Source organism: Herpailurus yagouaroundi, unplaced genomic scaffold, assembly GCF_014898765.1.
Source record: "Herpailurus yagouaroundi ecotype Mexico unplaced genomic scaffold, PumYag 29, whole genome shotgun sequence".
Lineage (NCBI taxonomy): Eukaryota > Metazoa > Chordata > Mammalia > Carnivora > Felidae > Herpailurus > Herpailurus yagouaroundi.
Genome location: NW_024412377.1, coordinates 111,992,775 through 112,012,716, shown reverse-complemented (window position 1 = coordinate 112,012,716; position 19,942 = coordinate 111,992,775). Strand labels below are relative to the sequence as shown.

At 38.5% G+C, this 19,942-nt stretch overlaps 1 protein-coding gene across 6 annotated transcripts in view; it reads right to left on the bottom strand.

Annotated features, from left to right (window-relative positions):
* PDE4D (phosphodiesterase 4D) overlaps window positions 1-19,942 on the bottom strand; it is a 1,431,601-nt gene that overhangs the window by 1,106,594 nt on the left and 305,065 nt on the right. The window lies entirely within an intron of this gene.

Sequence of the window (19,942 nt, the reverse complement as noted above, 5' to 3'; positions counted from 1 at the left end):
ACAAGCAGCGTTTCCAAAAGAGCTTTTGTCAAATATAAGTTAGAGATTTCAAGCACCATCTGTTTTCCATTAAGTCTTCCAGTCTACATTTTTTAGTGGCCACAACTTAGATTTACACATATGAGATGAAGATGCAGGCTGAACTGTGTGCTGATGCCACCTGGTACAGTGCCCCCCCACCACCACCACTTGCCACTCAGGATTCATCAAGGTATGGCCACCACCAGGGGAATCTTAGCACATCTGAAAGCCCTCTGACCACGGCATGGTGGCTTCCTGTATCACCTTTAGCGATAACCCACAGCACAAAGGTTCTTCAGTCAATTTAGGGAGTTCTCTACTCTTTGGCTTCCAAGATGTTGCAAGAAACAGTGGGAGAAACAGTCTACCTGGTCAAGCAAAACTATTGTTTCTAAGAATGACACAATAGCCTTATCACCTTACCTTACTTCCCAGGAGACACTAAGAGACTCTCTATTTCAAGTTTTGAGGAAAGAGCAAATAGAATATCATTCTGATATTCAGCTAGAATCTGGGCATGATGTACATATTCACAAGGTATATTTGCATGTGGGCTGAAATGCCTTTTAGGAAAGAAGTCACACTAAGGGAAAGGGGATAAAGCAAACAAGCTGGACCAAAACACAAACATGCTGACGTTGTAGATGTACGCTGACATTGTAGGAGCAGACTGATTCTAACAAAAGCATGTATTCTATCATTTGGATTTCTTCTAAATTTCTCAAAAGACTCATGTCTGAGATTTAAGGAAAAGAATAACAGTGAGCAAAGTCTGAAGGAGTTTGTTTTACTAAAATGATTGAAAAATCTCAAAGTGCAGAAGTGTGTGAGTTATACATACAAAAATATAAATACATTCAAACAAAGTAACTGTGTATACTTTAAACCCACACACACACACACACACACACACACACACACACACACACCACACCCAAGGAAGACAGCTTCCAGGAACACAGCATCTGTGCAGTTCCCTAGAGAAGGCCAGCCCTCAGCAGCAGGGGAACCCACTGGTCCCCCCTACACCACTGGAGAGGAACCTCCCCCAAGGTTTCCAGCAACTGCACTGGCAGACTCGTAAGCCTCAAAGACTTGTTTTGAACATGTGTGAATTCCCCCTAAAGACGTATGACCCTAAAAGGCAGATACTTTCAGGGAGGCCAGAGATCCCTCAACAGCGAGGTACTGCTAGAATCAGAGAAAACCAGTTTATTACTACTAACAATGTCCCAAGGCACAACTGGAGAGACCCAAAGGGCACTGAGGCACAAAGTCTTCTTCCAAGATTAATGAAAAGGCTTGCCTGAGGCAAGCGAAATGTGCACAATCAAATGTGAGTTGCTAGATGAATACAGTCTCTTGGAGTATGTGTGGATTATTTTTAAGGGAGTGGGGGAGGGCAGGAAGACATGATCCACAAATGCAAATTTCCCAGCTGGTATACCTCCAGGAATTTAGTCACCCTTCCTGACTGGTTCTAATCCCAAGCATTTTATAAGTGCTCCGAAAATGTGAAATTGTATTACCCACCTAGAATTAACTTAAGAAGTAGACAGAAATAATATAAACTGACAACTAAATATTCCACACCTAGGGAGAAAATAAAATCCAACTAAAAGCTGTGGGAAGCATATACGCTCTCAGAGAAAAACTCATTCAAAATATTTAATTACTCAGTATCTAATGAGTACTCTTAGGGGCAACCAGGGAATAGTCAGCTGCCCCTAGTGGGCTAGTAACTCAATGGTTTTAAATTAACAAATCAGTCAAAACAGACAAATCATGGAATTGACCTGATAAGATCTGATGAAATAATCAACTTGTTAACAAATTTGCTTTGACATCACTTAAAGACTTTCCTATAGAAATGTGAGTAGGCAAATGGGTTTAATTGAGAACTGACTGCTGATGGGCTGGACCTTCTCAGCCTGTATATTTGGGAGGCAACATGGTCTGGCTAAAACAGTAGGGGCCTCGAAACCAAATAGGCGTAGGTTAGGGTTTCAGCTCCCCAAAGGCATTCTGTGTGGCTTTAGTCAAGCTACTTAACCCCTCTGATCTTTTTTGAGATCTACAAAAGGGAGGTAATAATATTCATGTGTGTTTGAGTTTAAATGAGCTAATGTGTATAAAACAGTGTCCAGATGAATGCTTGGCTCACATCATCACCACCATCATCATCATCCTTCTTCTCTTAATATCAAACGGCAAATAAAAACAACCCATTCTTTTTTCTTTTCTCTTAAATGTGCCAAACTCCCTCAAATAAGACAGACCTAGGCAGATGTACTTTCAACTAAACAGTAATGAATAATGTATCAGTTAAGATCCCAGGAGTAAATAGACAGCACACTCATATTAGGATCCTTCAAGGAGGGTTTGGTAAAGAGACTATTTAAGATGATGGTAGGGTAGAAGAATCTACAAAGGATAAGTGAAGTTCTTGGAACAAGCAATAATAGAGTTTCCACCACCCTCAAAAGGGACAAGGAGAGGGGTGGATCCCTGATACAGGAGAAGAGTGTCACGAAGTGGGTTGCCTTGGAAAAGGTTATTCTCTGGGACACCACTAGCCTCAGTTGACCCTGAAAGGAAGGAAATAAGGACATGAATATGATCTCATCCTCCTCTGATCTCCTGCTGGGACTCCCCACTGGCCAAATGCAAAAGAGCCAGAGGGCAAAGGAAGCTGCTGCTGTCCACCTCACCGGTCAACCTGCTAGGGCAGAAAGTGTCCTAGAGAAGAGTGAGGAGGAAAGCAGAGCAGGAGGGGACATGAGAGACAGGACACACAAATGGGATCTAGAGTCCAGGAAGAGGATCACATTTTTCTGCTCATTTCATCATAAGACAAATATATTTTATCTTTAATCCTCCCAATAACCCTGTGAGGTAGATATCATTAATGCATAATCCCCATTGGACAATGGAAGAAATCAGCTCCAAGAAGTGAAATGCCCAGTAAATAACAAAACCAGGATTCAAACTTGATTTCTCTGACTCCCATGATTTTGTCTATGCTGCCAGCATGCTATGCTGCCAATACCATGAACCAGTGTGCTTTAATGACAAATGGTAAATTTCTGCAAATAGCTAAGCTGTGCCCAAAGAATTTTGGATTAAAAAAAAAAAAAAGCTTTCTCTCAGGAAGGGAGTTATCTGAGTTCCTACAAATTCCTCCCTCAGCAAAGATAATGCCATGAGACAGCAGAAACGCTTGCTCCCTCCAGGTGCACTAAACAGAAAACCAGGTGAGAGAACACTCGCACAAGCAATTTCATTACTATAGGAGTTTCCACATAAAAGTTAATTAGGGAGAAGGAAGAGTCAGCTCCTGCCGAGGAAACACTCAGAGACAGAATCTGAGCTAGCACACCTGTATAAATTCCTCTGCTTTGATGAAAGGATAAGGGACTTAAGACAGGTTCTTTCCTAGAGATTAAGGACTTAGAGAGTGGAAAAAGCCCTGAACTGGCCATCAAAAGAAAGAAGTTCCACTTTCATCAATGTGTCATATACACATGCTGGGTGGTATTCGGAAAATCCCTTCTCTTTTTTCCTCTATCAGTGGCTTGCTCCTCTGTAAAGAGGAGATAACAGTATCTCCACAACCCATCAGGGGGTTATTAAGGGGATCGATTAGATAGTGTCTCACAAAGTGAAGCCTGCTTGGAATTCTCTCTCTGGTCCTCCTCCACTCATGTGCGCACTCTGTTCTGTCTCAAAATAAACAATGGTGACACCCTAAATGAGTGAAAAGGTACTAATTACTTGCAAATGTTAGAGAGACTGCTGAATATATTTGATGGAGTTTAGAGGAGTTTTTTTTATTCTTCACCTCTTTGGTAACTAATATTTTTTCTTCTACAGAGTAAGTAATTTCATACAGTGACTGGTGAATTATGCAACCACTCAGATGCATTAATTTAAAAAAATGTATTGGGGATCATGTATGTGCCAGGCATTCTACTAATCTTCAGACAACCACCAAATTTTATAGATTCAGAGAAGGACAGTTTGAATGCAGATGCCTATGAATGATCAAAAGATAATCAGTTAAGTTTGTCTCCAACTTAGTCTCCTCAACACCTCAGCAAGATCCATTTTTCTGGGACTATATAAATTAAACATCAAAATGAAATCAGGATAGAAAGTCTCTTTCCTGGATTAAACTCTAATCCAAAAAGAAAAATAAGTAGATATGGCATGCTTTAAAAAAAAAAAAAAAGAATTCTGATCACTGTAAAAGATAACCCAAAGAAGTACAATAAAAACAGACTCAATTTCTCAAGGATCATCCACCAAAATATGTACAAGCAAGAAACTGGGAGGCAGCAATTCAAAAAGTTAAAAGAAGCCTATAAGTAAAAAGCAGATTTTTCAGAGGGAAGTTTGACCTAATCCCATAGGCTCCTAAGTGCCCACTAATTTTACCCTGTCCGTACAGAAGATAGGTAACATGCATACTTGCCCCAGTGTCCTTTGGCTAAATCTGCACAAAGACAAAGAAATAAAGTCCCTTATAGTTCCTCATACCTTCTAAAGATATAAATTAACAGAAAGGACTCCTTCTTGGAATAGATCTGAGGGTGACCACAGAGTCTGCCTTCTATTTATACCCTGCCTCTTTTCTCCAACGTGCCCTGTGAAAGCTGTGCCTTACTGAGCTCTGGCTAGAAACTATATAATCTGATATCTACAATGAGCTTGTGGTACAAATGAGGAACCTGAGGTACAGGAAGGTAAGTAATTTGTTTAAAGTCACAGGACTACCTGGAACAACACAGGAATGCTGCCTTATGCACTGATTTTCCTAAAACTCACTCCACAGGGCAACTCAGAGTGCCCAATAGAGTTCAACAGCTTAGCTCTGGCAGAAGTTGTACAATCTGTTGGTAACACAAGCATGGCCCTGTAGAGTTAGGTTTTTGGTCAGGCTTTTCAGGAACCATTCAGCTACCTCACAGAAGCCAGGGTGATGGGTCTCAACCAGAGGGGTCAGGTGACCTGTGAGGTACACATTTAATATGATCTCATCTCACACTCTATGTCCCAACACCAACCCACAAACCCTCCACCCTAGTCTGAATGATTTAATCCTTCCAACAACTGCGACACGTTCATTTCCCCTCCTAGCCCTTAACTCTTCTATTCTTCAAAGTCCAGCAGGTCCTTCTTTCTAATGACAACTGACATTGCAATTCACCTAGCTTTCTACTTTTTCTGAATTCCAATAATAAAGGCTACGTTGTGCCATGTTATCATCTGCTATCTTGCCTGGTGTCCCTAATTGTTTTATGGGTTTAATCTTTCCTTCCACAACCGTAACTTGAGTAAGACATATTTTAAGGCCTTTTCCATACTGCAAGTTTTATAATTATAAAATACAGATTACTAAGGTTGAAAGCAATTCATTATTATTCTTTTGCCTTCTCCACAAGGCTTAGCATAACAGTGAACCCCTAGAAACCACTCAATAAAATATATTAAAAATAGAAGTATAAGCCCATTAAAAATCATTTTAATAGGTGGTATAAAATTTGAAATAAAATTTTATCAAAATGTGGAAAATACTCATTTTTAATATTCATCAAAGAAATGAAAATTAAAATCCCAAGATTTCTGTTGTATTGCCTACAAATTAACAAAGTTAAGGGTTTGTTTTTTTTTTTTTAATAAAATACTTAAGGGGTGCCTGGGTGCTCAGTCAGTTGAGTATCCGACTCTTGATTTCAGCTCAGGTCATGATCTCATGGTTCATGAGTCCGAGCCCTGTGTTGGGCCCTGTGCTAAAAATGTGGAGCCTGCTTGGGATTCTCTCTCTCTGGTCCTCCCCCACTCATATCACACTCTGTTCTGTCTCAAAATAAACATTTAAAAAATTAAAAAATTCTTGATAATGCTGTACAATATGATGAACTATGCATTTCATATATTGCTTATAAGCTTTCTTTAGAAAGAAATTTGATTAATTACCAGAAGTTATAATGGTGCTATATATTTTTACATAGTAATTCAGAAAAGCAACCTGAAATATGGCAAGTGCTTTATATGCAAATGTGTTCCCAACAATGGTACGTACAGTAATGAAAATTTAAAAACAATTTAGATGTCCAAGAGTAAGGGAATAGCTAAATAAAATATGAGAAACCTCATAATATACTATATAATTAAAAATATGTATAGTACAAGATATTTGTAATTACATGGAAAAATGTTTTTTCTGCTATAATGTTAAACAACATAAGCAGGATTAAAGTTGCAGATATAGCATATTTGTATAAAAAGTTATACACAGAGAAAAGACTGGAAAGAAATATAAGAAAATATTAGTGGCAGTATTTAGGTTTTAGTATCATAGATGTTTCTACCTTTCTTTCTATATCCCTCAGCTTCTTAAATTTTCAACATTTGGGAAAAATTAACACTTAAAAGTCAAGTTAAAAGAAAGTACTTGAGTGAGTTTGGAACAGGTCATTGATCCTCTCTTCCTACTTCAAAGCATCCTTTAAGTGGTAAGCTTTTGCTGGTGTAATTGTTAGGAGTTTAGTGCACTGCATGTCCATTAATTTGAGCATTTGTTTTTGTATGCTCTTTTATGCAACATACTAGATGTGGCCTTTTGGGAATCTATAAACTGGGAAGAAGCTTAGTTGGAAAGGGATGGCCAATATTAAGTTCTCGCTCAGTGGCTCTGCTATTTCTTCTTCCATTTGGGTGTCAGTTGATCTCTTTTGGCCTCAGTCATGGTGACTATCACACACACACACATACACACACACACACACACACACACACACACACACACCTCTTCAGGCTCTGCTTCTCCTAGAAAATCAGTTACTGAGGTTCCCCATATGCTAGTTTCCAATAATACAAAACAACATACGGAACTCAGACAAATGCAAATTAGGAATCCACAAACAAGAGATTTGGGTTTTGTAGGACTGACAAGAGCTCAAGCCACAAAACATTTTCATTTGCATTATAAATTGGGGAAAAAAGCATGGGTGAGGAAATGCTTGTCACTATTTGCAATAAAAATATTCATAAAGTAATAAATGAATGGTTGAACTCTTTACCTCAGATGAGCTTCAACAATCTTACCTTTTGAATGATTTAAAGGTTCTTCCTAATGTCTTCCTAAACATTCTATCAAACACTCCATCTCAGCTTCCTGTCTAACCCCATCTCACCTTCACTTACCTCTTTGAAAGGATGAGGTGTTTCTTCTCTCATGTGGAGTTGTGTCTTCTATCTACTCTCTACCTTCCATCCCCCTTTCTCCTCTAGCTGCCTTCTTCTCTCAAACTCTATATATTCTCTTGAGTCTCTCCTCTCGTTAAAAAATAATCTTCCTTAACCCTATACTCCCTCCCTTCCCAATGTTATTCTTTCTCTCCATAATCAGATGATTTGAAAGAATGTCTATTAAAGTCACTTTCTCCACCTCTTTACTCCTACTTCCACCTCTCACACCACTATATCCTAGTTTTACTCTTTCTACTCTTTAAATTCCTTCTCTAAAGATTCTAGACCACCATACTGCCAAATATAGTAAACACTTTCCAAATTCTCTGACTAGAGCTCCCTACTCTAAAATTGTCCCTTGTTCATTCTAGAAACTCTCTCTTCTGTCTTTTGTGATTTCACTCTCTGCTGGCTGATTGCTTGACCTCTTACTACTTCATGGAGTCTTTTTTTTTTTTTGTCCACCCCTTAAACATGGGTGATACCACTGCTCTTAGTCTTCATCAGTCTTCCTAAACAAGAGTGTGAATCAAAATTAGCCAAGGAATTCCATAAAATGCAGATTCCTGACCCTCCACTAATGAATCAGATCCTCCAGGATGTGGAGGAATCCACTTTTTTTCAAGTTTATTTATTTAGTGTGTGTGTGTGCGTGTGTGTGTGTGTGTGAGAGAGAGAGAGAGACAGAGAGAGAGAGAGAGAGAGAGAGAGAGAGAGAGAGATTAAGTGAGGTGGGAGCAGAGAGAGAAGGAGAGAGAGAATCCCAAGCAGACTCCACACTGCGAGTGCAGAGCCCCATTGCAAGACTCCAACTCATGAACCATGAGATCATGACCTGAGCTGAAATCAAGAGTTGTACACTTAACTGACTGAGCCGCCCAGGTCCCCCTGGAGGAATCTGCTTTTGAACCAATTCTCCATATGATACTCAGGAAGCTTTTAGAGCACCTGATGGTTGATCAGCACTTGGGAATTTCTGGTCTACATAATACACCTGGGCAATCTATTAGTTTTCATTGTTTAGCCCTATGTATGCTAGCAACTTATATGTATGTTAATCATATATAAATACATACATATGTATGACTTTTCCTGAGCTTCAAATCTGTTCATCTCAACAACATTCCTTAGAAAATCCTTAAGTATCTCAAATATGTGTCCATATATGAACTCAGCCTTTTTTCTTTCTTCAAACTCAAATATGTTCTTCTTCCCCCCCCCCCCCCCCCCGTTCCCTCTCTCTCTCATTTAATGGTACCACCATCCACCCAGGCCCTCAAGCCAAACTCCTAACCTCTTCCCTGATCACGAATACTCAATCAGTGATCACACCCTACTAGCATACCTGGCAAACATTCCTCAGCTCTATCTTGCAGGTGTAGGACCACCAGGGTCTTTCCAAATTTTTATCTACACCATTTCTGTAGGTACCTGCTAATAGGTCTCCTTGACATCAACACTGCCTACTTGTCCCTCCACACATTATGTTTCACTCACTTGTTATACTGAACCATTTGTAGCTGCCCACATGCTCCATGCTGTCTCCCACTTCCATGTCCATGTTGTCCATTTTTCCCCTTCCTCTTTCCCATATCCACTTTCTTCCATCTTTACTTGGCTACTACTGCTTCAAGGTTCAGTTAAAGTGTCAAGTCCCCCTTAAAGAGTTTCCTGATTAGCCAACATCCCCAGCCCCACCCTCATTGCCAGCCTGAACCAATGCCACTGATCTCTCCTTCCATTACTGCCTCCAGGATGCCCTCAATAGTATATTCGCCAAATTATACTGAAATGATCTCTGTTTCTGATCTCTGTCTCACTACCACTCACTGCCACCCTGGACTCCAAGACTCTTGAAGGCAGAAAACATTTCATGTTTGTGTAGACAATCACAACTGAACATATGCTCAATGTATTTTTTTACTGAATTGTACTGAATTGAACTGCTTCCCTTGACTAGAATTACAAGAAGCAATGCACATTTTGTCTCTAGACTAGGAAGAATCAAATATTTTCTTTTGTAGTTTATACCCATACAAAACCATCATCCTATTCCCTTCTCCTCCCACAATATGTTAACAGTAGTCCCTCTTACTCATTCACCAGGCATTTACTAGGCACCTGAGGTATGCAATGCACTGTGCCAGGGTCGAGGGCTACAAAGATAAACATGATAAAATGTCTCTCCACAAGGAGCTCACAGACTAGTGGGGGAGAGAGAGATAGTACAATTCACTAAGTGCTCTAGTGGAGGCTCAGAATAGCTGGTGTGGGACCCAGAAGAGGCAGAAAGTGATTCATACACCTAATGGCTTCAAAGTCTGTTCTGAGTTATTCTGCTGTTACGAACACTGTGCTTTAAGTTATTCAAATGCCATTTCATAGACTGATATTTTTCCCCAAGTAGAGGGAAAGCAACACTACAGTAGGGACTGGTAGTACCTTTCATCTTTTTTGTACAACTTGTCAGATCTCTGTCCCTAAATACAGGTGGCTATAGAATTCTACACCCAGAAACTGTTGTGCAAATGCCTGTTCAATGAACACATGCAGGTGATAACCCTTACATAAGAGAACAGAAGCCACTTTTAACTTCAGCATAAATTTATGATAAAATAATCAACATTTTGGAAGATAGAGTACATCATGTGGCTCCCAAGGTACCCCAATTCTTCACTTCCAAGGGTATGGATATGTGAAAATTTCAACACTCGCCTTATTTCAAAATAGTCCAGCTGAGTCATTTAGCAGCAAATAAATTACATTTCTTTTTGGATTCCATGCTTTGTGGCCTTTCCCACCACCCCCCCCCCCACAGGGGGGAAGTGGAGCTCGCTAAAACACAAGTTTTCACCCTAAATAAAGGGCCAGGGACTTTGCAATTCATCTCTCACAAATGTTGAGTTTGTTACCTGAGCATACCTTGCTCTGGTTTGAGCTCCCTGCTGTAGTGAGGAAAGTTACAACAGAAGCGTCTTTTCAACAACTTTCCTAACTGTATCCCTCCCACTCCCTCATTAGGGTGCTCTTCCAGGCCTGGGCAGTGGGAGGTGACTAGAGTAGTTTTGTTGTGTGAATCATAGCACAGCATAGTGCATAGTCTGCTGGCCTGAGGCCAAGAAAGAAGGACCCTTTGGGATGTGTCATCGCCAGCTAAGTTATAACAGATCCATTGAGAGCCTCAGGACAAAAACCCTTGAGTCATCAAGAGGGAAAACAAAATGATGGTAAGACAATCCCCACAAAATCTCCAGTTTTAAGTAGTCACTATCTACAAAGGATGGAGTTCACTGAAGCATTGAAGCTTTTTTCGTTTTCAATATTTTCTTTCCCACATCAGATTAAAATAAAAGCCTACCACCATCTGAGTGCTTCTATATTTGAGAAATATTTGAGTAATATTGTCATTGAAGGCTGTGGGATATATGCATAGACAGGGAGTCTACAAATCATGCCTTACAAATCACAGTCGGTACTTTCCATCATGAGATGAGCTCAGTTGTAAAAGATAAACTATTCCATCCCACTGGTTAAAACAAGAAAAACATTATATAGATGATGGATCAATTGGTGATAGGTAGGTAGATAGTTGGGTAGGTAGATAGGTAAGAAAGACAAAGAGAGAGGGAGCTGAGAGGTGACGAAGAGGAGGAGGAAAAGGGAGAGAGATCCAACTCATAGATCCTGGATTCTATTATGTATATGGTTTTCTCCATCTGAGCTGCAGAAGCAAAACTATCATCTCTAAAGAAATATAAGCCAGATATTTGCAGAACTTCCTTTTTAAACTAACCCACCCATTTTTACGTCAGCTGACTCCATTTATCAATTAGCAATGAATCCTACTTCTTATTTTTCTGCAAAATCTACATGGTGAATAGCTCCCTTGAGCAAAATTACAACGTCCCTATTTTAATAAGTTACTAGGGACCTAGTAATACTACTATTTTAGATTACGTGGTATACAGTGAGAATTTGAAAAAAATAAACCAAAGATAAAAAGACACGGGAAAAATGGACAAAGCCTCATGCAGAGCTTACTTAAGGCAGGTGATGAAAGTTTTTCTAATGAGACTTCAATGGCACAACTTGTATCCTGACACCAAGTAACTCAGTACCCTCAGGCTATCATTTCTCCCCGATTAACAATTGCTACTGAAGGAGTCATACCCTGCAGGCTACACAAACAGCAGAAAAACAAGGCAGAAAATGAAAAAGTTCATTGTTAATTGAAAGAAACATAAACAAGGAAATTAACACAACCAAGAAACGAAAGACTAGAAATAAAACCCAAACTTCTCAGTTCTCCACCTCTTAGACAGGGACAACCCACTTAGCATCCTTCAAGGGAATGAGCCCACTGTGGAACTGTCATTAACACAAACACAGTGAAAACCGTACATGCCGCTAAGTTTCAGTGGGAGCCAAGGAACAAGTTTTTAATCAAAGGTAAAATGCTCTTGTCCTTTTATGTTAAAATTAAAACAACAGCAGAAAATAAACTGGACAAAGAATTTGAATTTTTTTTTCTGCTCAAGAATTTTACTATTTTACCATTTCATGATGGGTGTTAATGGTAACAGGCAACAGTGTCAAGATCTATTAAGGCGGAAATTATAATAGCCTTCTGCCAGGGGACAGTCATTTTCAACATACTCTTTCTCTTTGCTATTTGCATATTCATATATATGGGAGACAGAATCAAGTCAACCCCTCAGTAGGGTTCCTTTTTCTTCTGTTTTCATTCCTGAGGAGGTCTTTAGTGCATTGCATTCCAAAAGAAGAGATTTTAAGATACCATCTGAAGTAGAATAATTTACATTATAAATGTTTATTCAGAGAAGAAAAGGAAAGGAACAGAATAAATTGGTGGGATATCAAGAATTTTGGAATTTCCTGATTTCCTGACCTTGAGGAGTAACGTAAGCCTTTTGAATGTCAAGTTCATGGTCAATATATATGGAGCTACTGAAACCAATACTGCAAGGCCACTGTGTAGACTAAATGAGAAACTGGGGTCAGCATATACTAAGCATCATACCTGCATGAAAGGAGGTGTTTCCTAAACACTAACTTCATTTCACTTTGTTTAGCCTCTACTTGAGTAAGCAAGGATTGGTTCTTTTAGGAAACTCAGATTTTACTAATGTTGCAAAACTGTTTCATTAACAATAGACTTTTTTTTTCCCCAGGAGTATTATTCTGCAGTTACCCTGGAACAGATTAAGGACCCTGTCCTAATTCTCAGGACACTCAAATGTAGTGCAAGATTTAATCTTTACTTTTTGTGTCCAAGCCTAAGCTCTTCCACAGCCCTTTCTAAGGTCAAATGGACATTTCAAATCTTACTTTCAGAGGTTTTAAATCCTTTCCACTCTGATACTTTCTTCTTCAGTACTCGTTGAATGAGCTTTAAAATGAACTCCATCACTCTGCCACAAGAAGTTAATTGTAAAACCCACTCTCAACTGCAAGCACTGAGCAGCTCTCAAGTTTCTCAACAAATCTGAAAGCCCCTGAGTGTCCTGAAAAGACAAGCAGAGGACCCTAACGCACAGAAGAGAACTCACCTCTGTTTAGCATGATCCCCATGATTACCCAGTAGCTGCTCAGAGCTTAGTTGCTCTAAATTGGAGCCTGTGCTGAATCACTGCCATTCATGTAAGTACCCATCTGGCACCTGAAATTAGATTTTGTTCCCTTTTCATTTATAATGGTGATGAGTGATGGAAGTACCTAACAGCAAAACCCCTAAAAGATTATTTTGTTAATAGATGAATTTCTCAGTGGAAATGGAAATGGCAGTTTCTTTTCTAAGGATCTGGCTATCTTTTATCACCCAATGGTATATTAGCTCAATTTTTCAAAAGGACAATACTACTTGGGACGCTGGAGTTTTTATCTTTAAAAATCTCTTCAATTCACTGAAGAAGTAATATAAGGTAAAACATGTAACTTGCAAAATAAAATCAAATTTAATGTCTGAAATCTAAGTAGCCAAGGACAACAAATTTGTAGTAAAAAAGGTATTTAAGTTTCCAGCTCATCTAAAACCTTGTCATCTGAAAATAATATCACGCCATACCATACTGTGCCACAAAGATATTGTTATTAATCATTTTATTCTCAAATATTATTTGGGAAAGAGCCGGTTAGACCACAACAATAGCTAGAATTCTCAATATTTTGGGGTGACACCAGTTTATCACTTATATTTAGTATAAATCACTATATTATAGTATCTCAGAACCTTAAAATATTACTATTAATAATAATTATTTTTATAATTTATTTTTGCCTATTCAGCTTTTAAGGACCAAGACTATCCTGGCTCTGTTACTTATTATGTGACTTTGAGCAATTTACCTGACCTCTTTTTCTAACTTAGTTTTTTTTATTTGTAAACTAGAACTACAATATCCTGATTCATACCCCTGTTGGAAGGAATACAAAATTCATAGAGATAAAGTGCTGGAAACTGTGATAGCACATAGCAAGCACTCATTAAATATGAGGCATCATCATCCTATTTCTTTCTTAGTATCGAGAAATTATAATTTGTTTACAGTGAATGCACAGTAAATATATAATGGAGACCATTGTTTTGAAAATAACAATCCAATATATTTTTATTGCTTCTAAATCATGTTGCTCTGAAGATATCCCACACTCATTAAATCACTTACTTTAGCCTGATGAGGGAGAAGAGAAATTATTAAAACACCAGGTATGCTGAGGGAAAAACTAATCCATTTTAAATTCCAGAAGGGGCATACCCCCACCAATGAATTTCCTCACATCAACATAGGGCAGAAATACTGTTTTAGGCACATGGGAGTCTAGGATACCACCCAGAAGACTCCCTGATGGGCCAAGTGACGCTAAAGGTAACCTAAAACTCCTATATGCCCCTAGTAGGAAAGGGGGTGGCTGACAGTGCTGGCTGGAAAGCAGGACTGTGAGGGTTAAGAAAAGGTGCAGTGACACTAAAGAAGATAGTTGTCAGGAGGATTTCCCTAACTGGGGATGAAATAAGAATCCCAGCCAGATTTAAGGAAAACCACAGCTCCAGCAAGGGTTGGGTTTCTGCTCAGTGGGCAAAGAGACCTGTGTCCCCTAAAAGCAATTCTTGTTCTTTGCTCATGAAAGAGGATAGAACAGGAGCATTAAACCAGTTTTACGGAGGCCAGAGGGACACGGACTATATCATTGCAGAGATGAGTGATACAAAAACACTCAACTGGAAAACAGCATATGAACCAAAGCTCCCTTTCCCCAATGCTATGAGGACAATAATAATTTCATTATTATAATCACAAACATGTACCAGGCATTTACTGTGTGCCAGGCAATGTTTGAATCACTTAAAATATATTACTCATTCAATTCCCACAAAATTCTATAAAATTACTACCATTTTGATGCCTACTTTGTAGATGGAGAAACAAAAAAAAAGGTGGGGGAGACACAAAAAGTTATTTAACAGTCCAAGATGCCATGGCTAGTAACCTGTGAATTCAGAAAACCTGTTTCCTCCTGCACCCAAAAAGCATTTTGTTTTTTAGGTAAGGGGCAAGAACTAATTGAAAAGGAGAAACACAATCTTGATCTAGAGCTAAACTTTGAACTGAATACTTACCCAACAGAAACCATTCTAATGCCTAAAAGAACTAAAATTAAGGGTTTTTTTTTCCACCTTTATCAGTGGGAAAAGTACTCCTAGAGATAGAAGACTGATTATAGGAAATAAGCCACAGTGTTTCTATATCTAAATTATACTGAGTTGGGGAACTTGGGTGACTCAGTTGGCTGAGCACTGGACTGTTGATTTGGGTTCAGGTGATGATCCAAAAGTCATAGGATCAAGCCCTGCAGGCTTCACTCTGAGCATGGAGCCTGCTAAACATTCTCTCTCTCTCTCTTTCCCTTTGCCTCTCTCTCTAAAATTAAAGACAAAACAAAATAAAACAAAACAAAACAAAGTAGTGAGTCAATAGTGACCCTATAATAAATGTTAGTCAATCTAAGTACACCAAACTTCCAATATAAAGTGGAAATTTCACTCCATTTATTTCATTCACTTTGCTCCCAAATTCACTTTGAAGCAATCATAGGAGTGCAGCAGAAGAAGAATCAAGGAAGGGTGCCATCAACTTAGGGAATTTCTGTAAAACAGTCCACAGAATCCAGACTGTCCACTAGTCTATACACTCTGGAATGTGAGACAAGTTTAATAAGAAGAAATCTATTGATAAAATTTGTCATATCGATAGATCAATGAAGAATCCTCTCTCACAATGTGAAAAAAGTCAACAGTGAGTTCTGACTTTCAAGCTTTAATAAAAGAGGAATATATGGCATACCTTCCTTAAATACCCTATGTCTTGCTTAGTGGTGAAAGACTGCAGACATGCCCATGAAAGTCAGGAGCAGGAGAAGGACACCCACAACCATATGCCGTAGTTAACAACATGTTTCAAGTGCTAGGTGATAAATACAAAAAAAGGGTCATACATATTGAAAACGAGGAGGCAAATCTATAATTATGTTAAAGAAATTAGAAATTAAAAATACATGTTTAGTAAGGTGATTGATTACAAATCAATATTTTCCTAGACCCAAACCATTGGAAATGTCATAGTTACCAAAAAACCCTCGAAAACAATAAGCATGAAGATTTGGGGGTTTTGTTTGTTTATAAAAGTAGAGGGGAATATATGAAAAAAAATACCACTTTACAGAAGAGGATAAAAGGAGGCAAGAAAAGAAACAACAGGTTTCCGAGGAGGAAAGAACTGCAGTTCCAATCATCTACAGTTCCGATTGAAATAACATTTTCCTATTTATTTCCACTTAGATTTTTTATTATAGAAACATTCACAAATGCACAAAGGCAGGGAAGATAGCGGACCCCAGGTACAGATCATACAGCAAACAGTATCAATGTTTTTCCCATACTGCTTTTTCTACCCTCAACATGCACTCCTCCCAATCTCCCGCTTGCATCATTTAAAACATCATATAAATAAACATATACATTTATCTAGAGAATTTCTGAAAAACAGTAATAATGAAGGAAGAATTTCTAAAATAATTAAAATAATTTATCCTGGCATAAGAGTAGAAGAAAACCCACTGGAACTGAATAAAAATACCAAAGAGACACAACTATAATAAGAATTTGATATTTAATAAAGGTAACAATGTAAATGTTTAGAGCATGGGTTAATAAGTCCTTATATTGGGGCAACTTGATAATCACTTGGAAACAAAGCCTAATACATAACCTTCATTTCATAACAATAAATTCCACATGAATTCCAGGTATGATTGTGGAAAAATGAAGTCATGGAAGTACTAGAATAAGATACTCATAAATATTTTATTTCTTTAAGGGTAAGGAAGGTCTTTCTAAGCATTATATATGTCAGATTCATTGCTAAGTGTGTAAACTAAGAATATGATTGAACTAATTTTGAAAATTAAAAAATATGTATCAAAATACTTTTAAAACACAAAATACAAACTAGGAAAATATCACCTATTTTATGGAGTTACAACAGGAAGAACTCTTAAAAATCAGTAAGAAAAATATTTATTCAAAGGATACAGGAGTGCTGATTTGAAGGGGCACGTGCACCCCAAAGTTTATAGCAGCGCTATTGACAATAGCCACAGTATGGAAAGAGCCCAAATATCCATTGACTGATGAATGGATAAACAATATGTGGTATATATACACAATGGAATATTACCAGGCTATCCAAAAGAATGATATCTTGCCATTTGTAACAACGTGGATGGAACTAGAGTGTATTAATGCTAAGCGAAGTAAGTCAGTCAAAGACAAATACATTATTTCACTCATATGTGGAATTTAAGAAACAAAACAGATGAACATAGGGGAAGGGGATCAAAAAGTAAGATAAAAACAAAGAGGGAGACAAAGCAATTAAGAGACTCTTAAATACAGAAACAAACTAAAGATTGCTGGTGAGATGCTGGGTGGGAGAATGGGCTAAATGAGTGATGCACATGAAGAAGGGCACTTGTTGAGATGAGCACTGGGTGTTATATGAGCACTGGGTGATGAATCACTGAATTCTATTCCTGAAATCATTATTACACTATATGTTAACTAACTTGGATTTAAATAAATAAATATAAATAAATAATTTAAGAATATGTCCCAGTAGAAAGGCAAATTCACAAAAGGTAAATTGAAATTTGAAATCAATGTATAGAAAACTCAACCTCACTAGTAAACAATATAAAAAACCAAATAAGGAGATGTCCTACTTTGTCCGTCAGATGGTACATTAAAATTAAAAAATCACACTGAGTGTCGGAACATTCATTTACTGCCAGTGGGAATATAATCAGTACAATACTTCTAGACAGGTATTTGGCAAATATATCAAAAACCTGATAAATATGCATGCCCTTTGAATCAGCAGGAGAAGGAGATCCACAGATGCACATTCAAAGACAATGCTCAAAGCATGGTTCGTAATAGGAAAAAAAAAAAATGTGAACAAAGTAAATACCCAACAATGGAGGATTATCTTAATTAGGATTGCTGTAAATATATAGTGGAATATTATGAGGCTATCAGAAATAATGATGGAGATGTGTATATAAAGATGTTCATGATAAACTGTTAAGTGAAAAGCACAGGTTACAGAACTGTATTTATAGTATGATCCCATTTCTATGCATATACCTAATAGAAAACAATCTCAAAGAATATACATCAAAATATAACACAGTTTAGCTCTAGAATTACGGAAGGTTTTCTCCTTTTGTTTCTGTGCCTAATGTAAACTAGTTTTTCTACAGTGAAAGTGTGCTATTTGCATTATAAAATTAACTAACAAAAAAAGTATATAGAACTATAGCTTTAAGTATAGCTTGCAACTAAAGGCCAAAGGTGTAGGGAGAAAGAGTGATAATGGAACTCTACAGTCAGGATTGGGTTGATGCTTCTAATGTGAACAATGATGCAGAATATCCCCCACTTGTCTGCAGATCATGTATTTCAGATTGCTAACTTGTATACCCTGGCTGCTATGAAATACGAAGCAGGCTTTGAAATTCAAGCATCATTTTGAAAATCAAGTATCATATAGAAATTCAAACTTACGGCCATTACAGTTAGTTCTCCTGAGTATCCACAAAGTTAGACAAAGCAAGGAATCTTAAAAAATAATAGATGATGGACATGTTTATAAAAATGCACAATTTTTTTTAACTTGTCAAGTATTATTCCTGAAGCAAGCATTAGTTTACATGTTTCAGATACAAAGCTTAATGGACTTAACTGTATACAAAAGCACTTGCCAAAAACATTTTTCTGTAAATGAAAAGAGGAGCAACCATATTGGTTTTTTTTTTATGTTTATTTATTTTTGACAGAGATACAGAGACAGAGCACAAGTCAGAGGAGGGTCAGAGAGAGAGGGAGACACAGAATCTGAAACAAGCAAGCTCCACGCTCTGGGCCTCTGAACAATCAGCACAGAGCCCAAAGTGGGGCTCGAACCCACAAACCATGAGATCATGACCTGAGCCGAAGTTGGATGCTTAACTGACTGAGCCACTCCAGCACCCCAACCATGTTGTTTAACATGAACAGGCAGGAAGCCTCCAGGTGCCACACGACCTCTCTCCCAGCCTGCAAGATCCTTGATCAACTGGAGCCTGGCCTAGCACTATGCCCAGGAGCAATCTGATTCCAAGTCAAGAGGCATTTACAGAGCTCTACATTAACAAGCACTTAGAGAAAAAGAAAACAGACATTGAGTGAGGGGCAGCTTCTTGCCAGACACCACGTTATTAGCTTATACCTCTTACTCAACTTAGTTCCTCAAAATCTGGTGGGGGGAGGTGGCATTACCCTCATTCCGGAGATGATAAAATCAAGCCCAAGAAAAATGAAATTTTCCCAAAGTGTCACAAGTAACAAGTAGTAGAAGAGAGACTGAAACCCAAATCTCTCTGGCCCAAAGCTTTATGCACTATTCAAAAGGCTGTAAAGACCAATTTGATTCAGGTACCCTAAACCAACAGGAGGTTGGAAGGTGGGGAGGTTAAGCAAACAAGACTATTAAGCCAGAATGCCCGGGTTGAAGTCCCAGCTCTGTCTCTTGTTAGATGTGTGGCCCTGTACATGCTTCTCAACCTGTACTGTTTCCTCCCCTGCAAATGAGGGGTGATAGAAGTATCTGCCTCATAAATTGTAAGAATTCATAAAAGTTAAGTATAAAGGATTAGGGATTTTTCTTGACATGTAGTAAGCATCAGTGTGTGGGGCTTGTGTGGTCACTTCACGCTCCACTTTCCAAAGGTGGTCTTCATTGTATTCCCCACTAACCTTGTCTCCCAGCTTTCTCCCTGAAAGCTCCTTAAAGACCATGACTCGGATCCCCAGCTCAGCGAATGGGCCCCTGCTTGATGCCAACGCTTCCAGAGTCAGCTGTACGCAGGCTTTCTGGAGTGCGAAATCTGCACACATTCAGACTCTATTTTGCTGTGCTCCAGCAGCCTATAGAGTGCCCCCCACGAGCCTCTGCAGGACCTCGGCAGTGCCGCCTCCCACTTGTCCCCCCTCTCAGAGTACACTGCTCTGCTTGCAAACTGGCAACATACACTCCTGTCTCTACCAGTG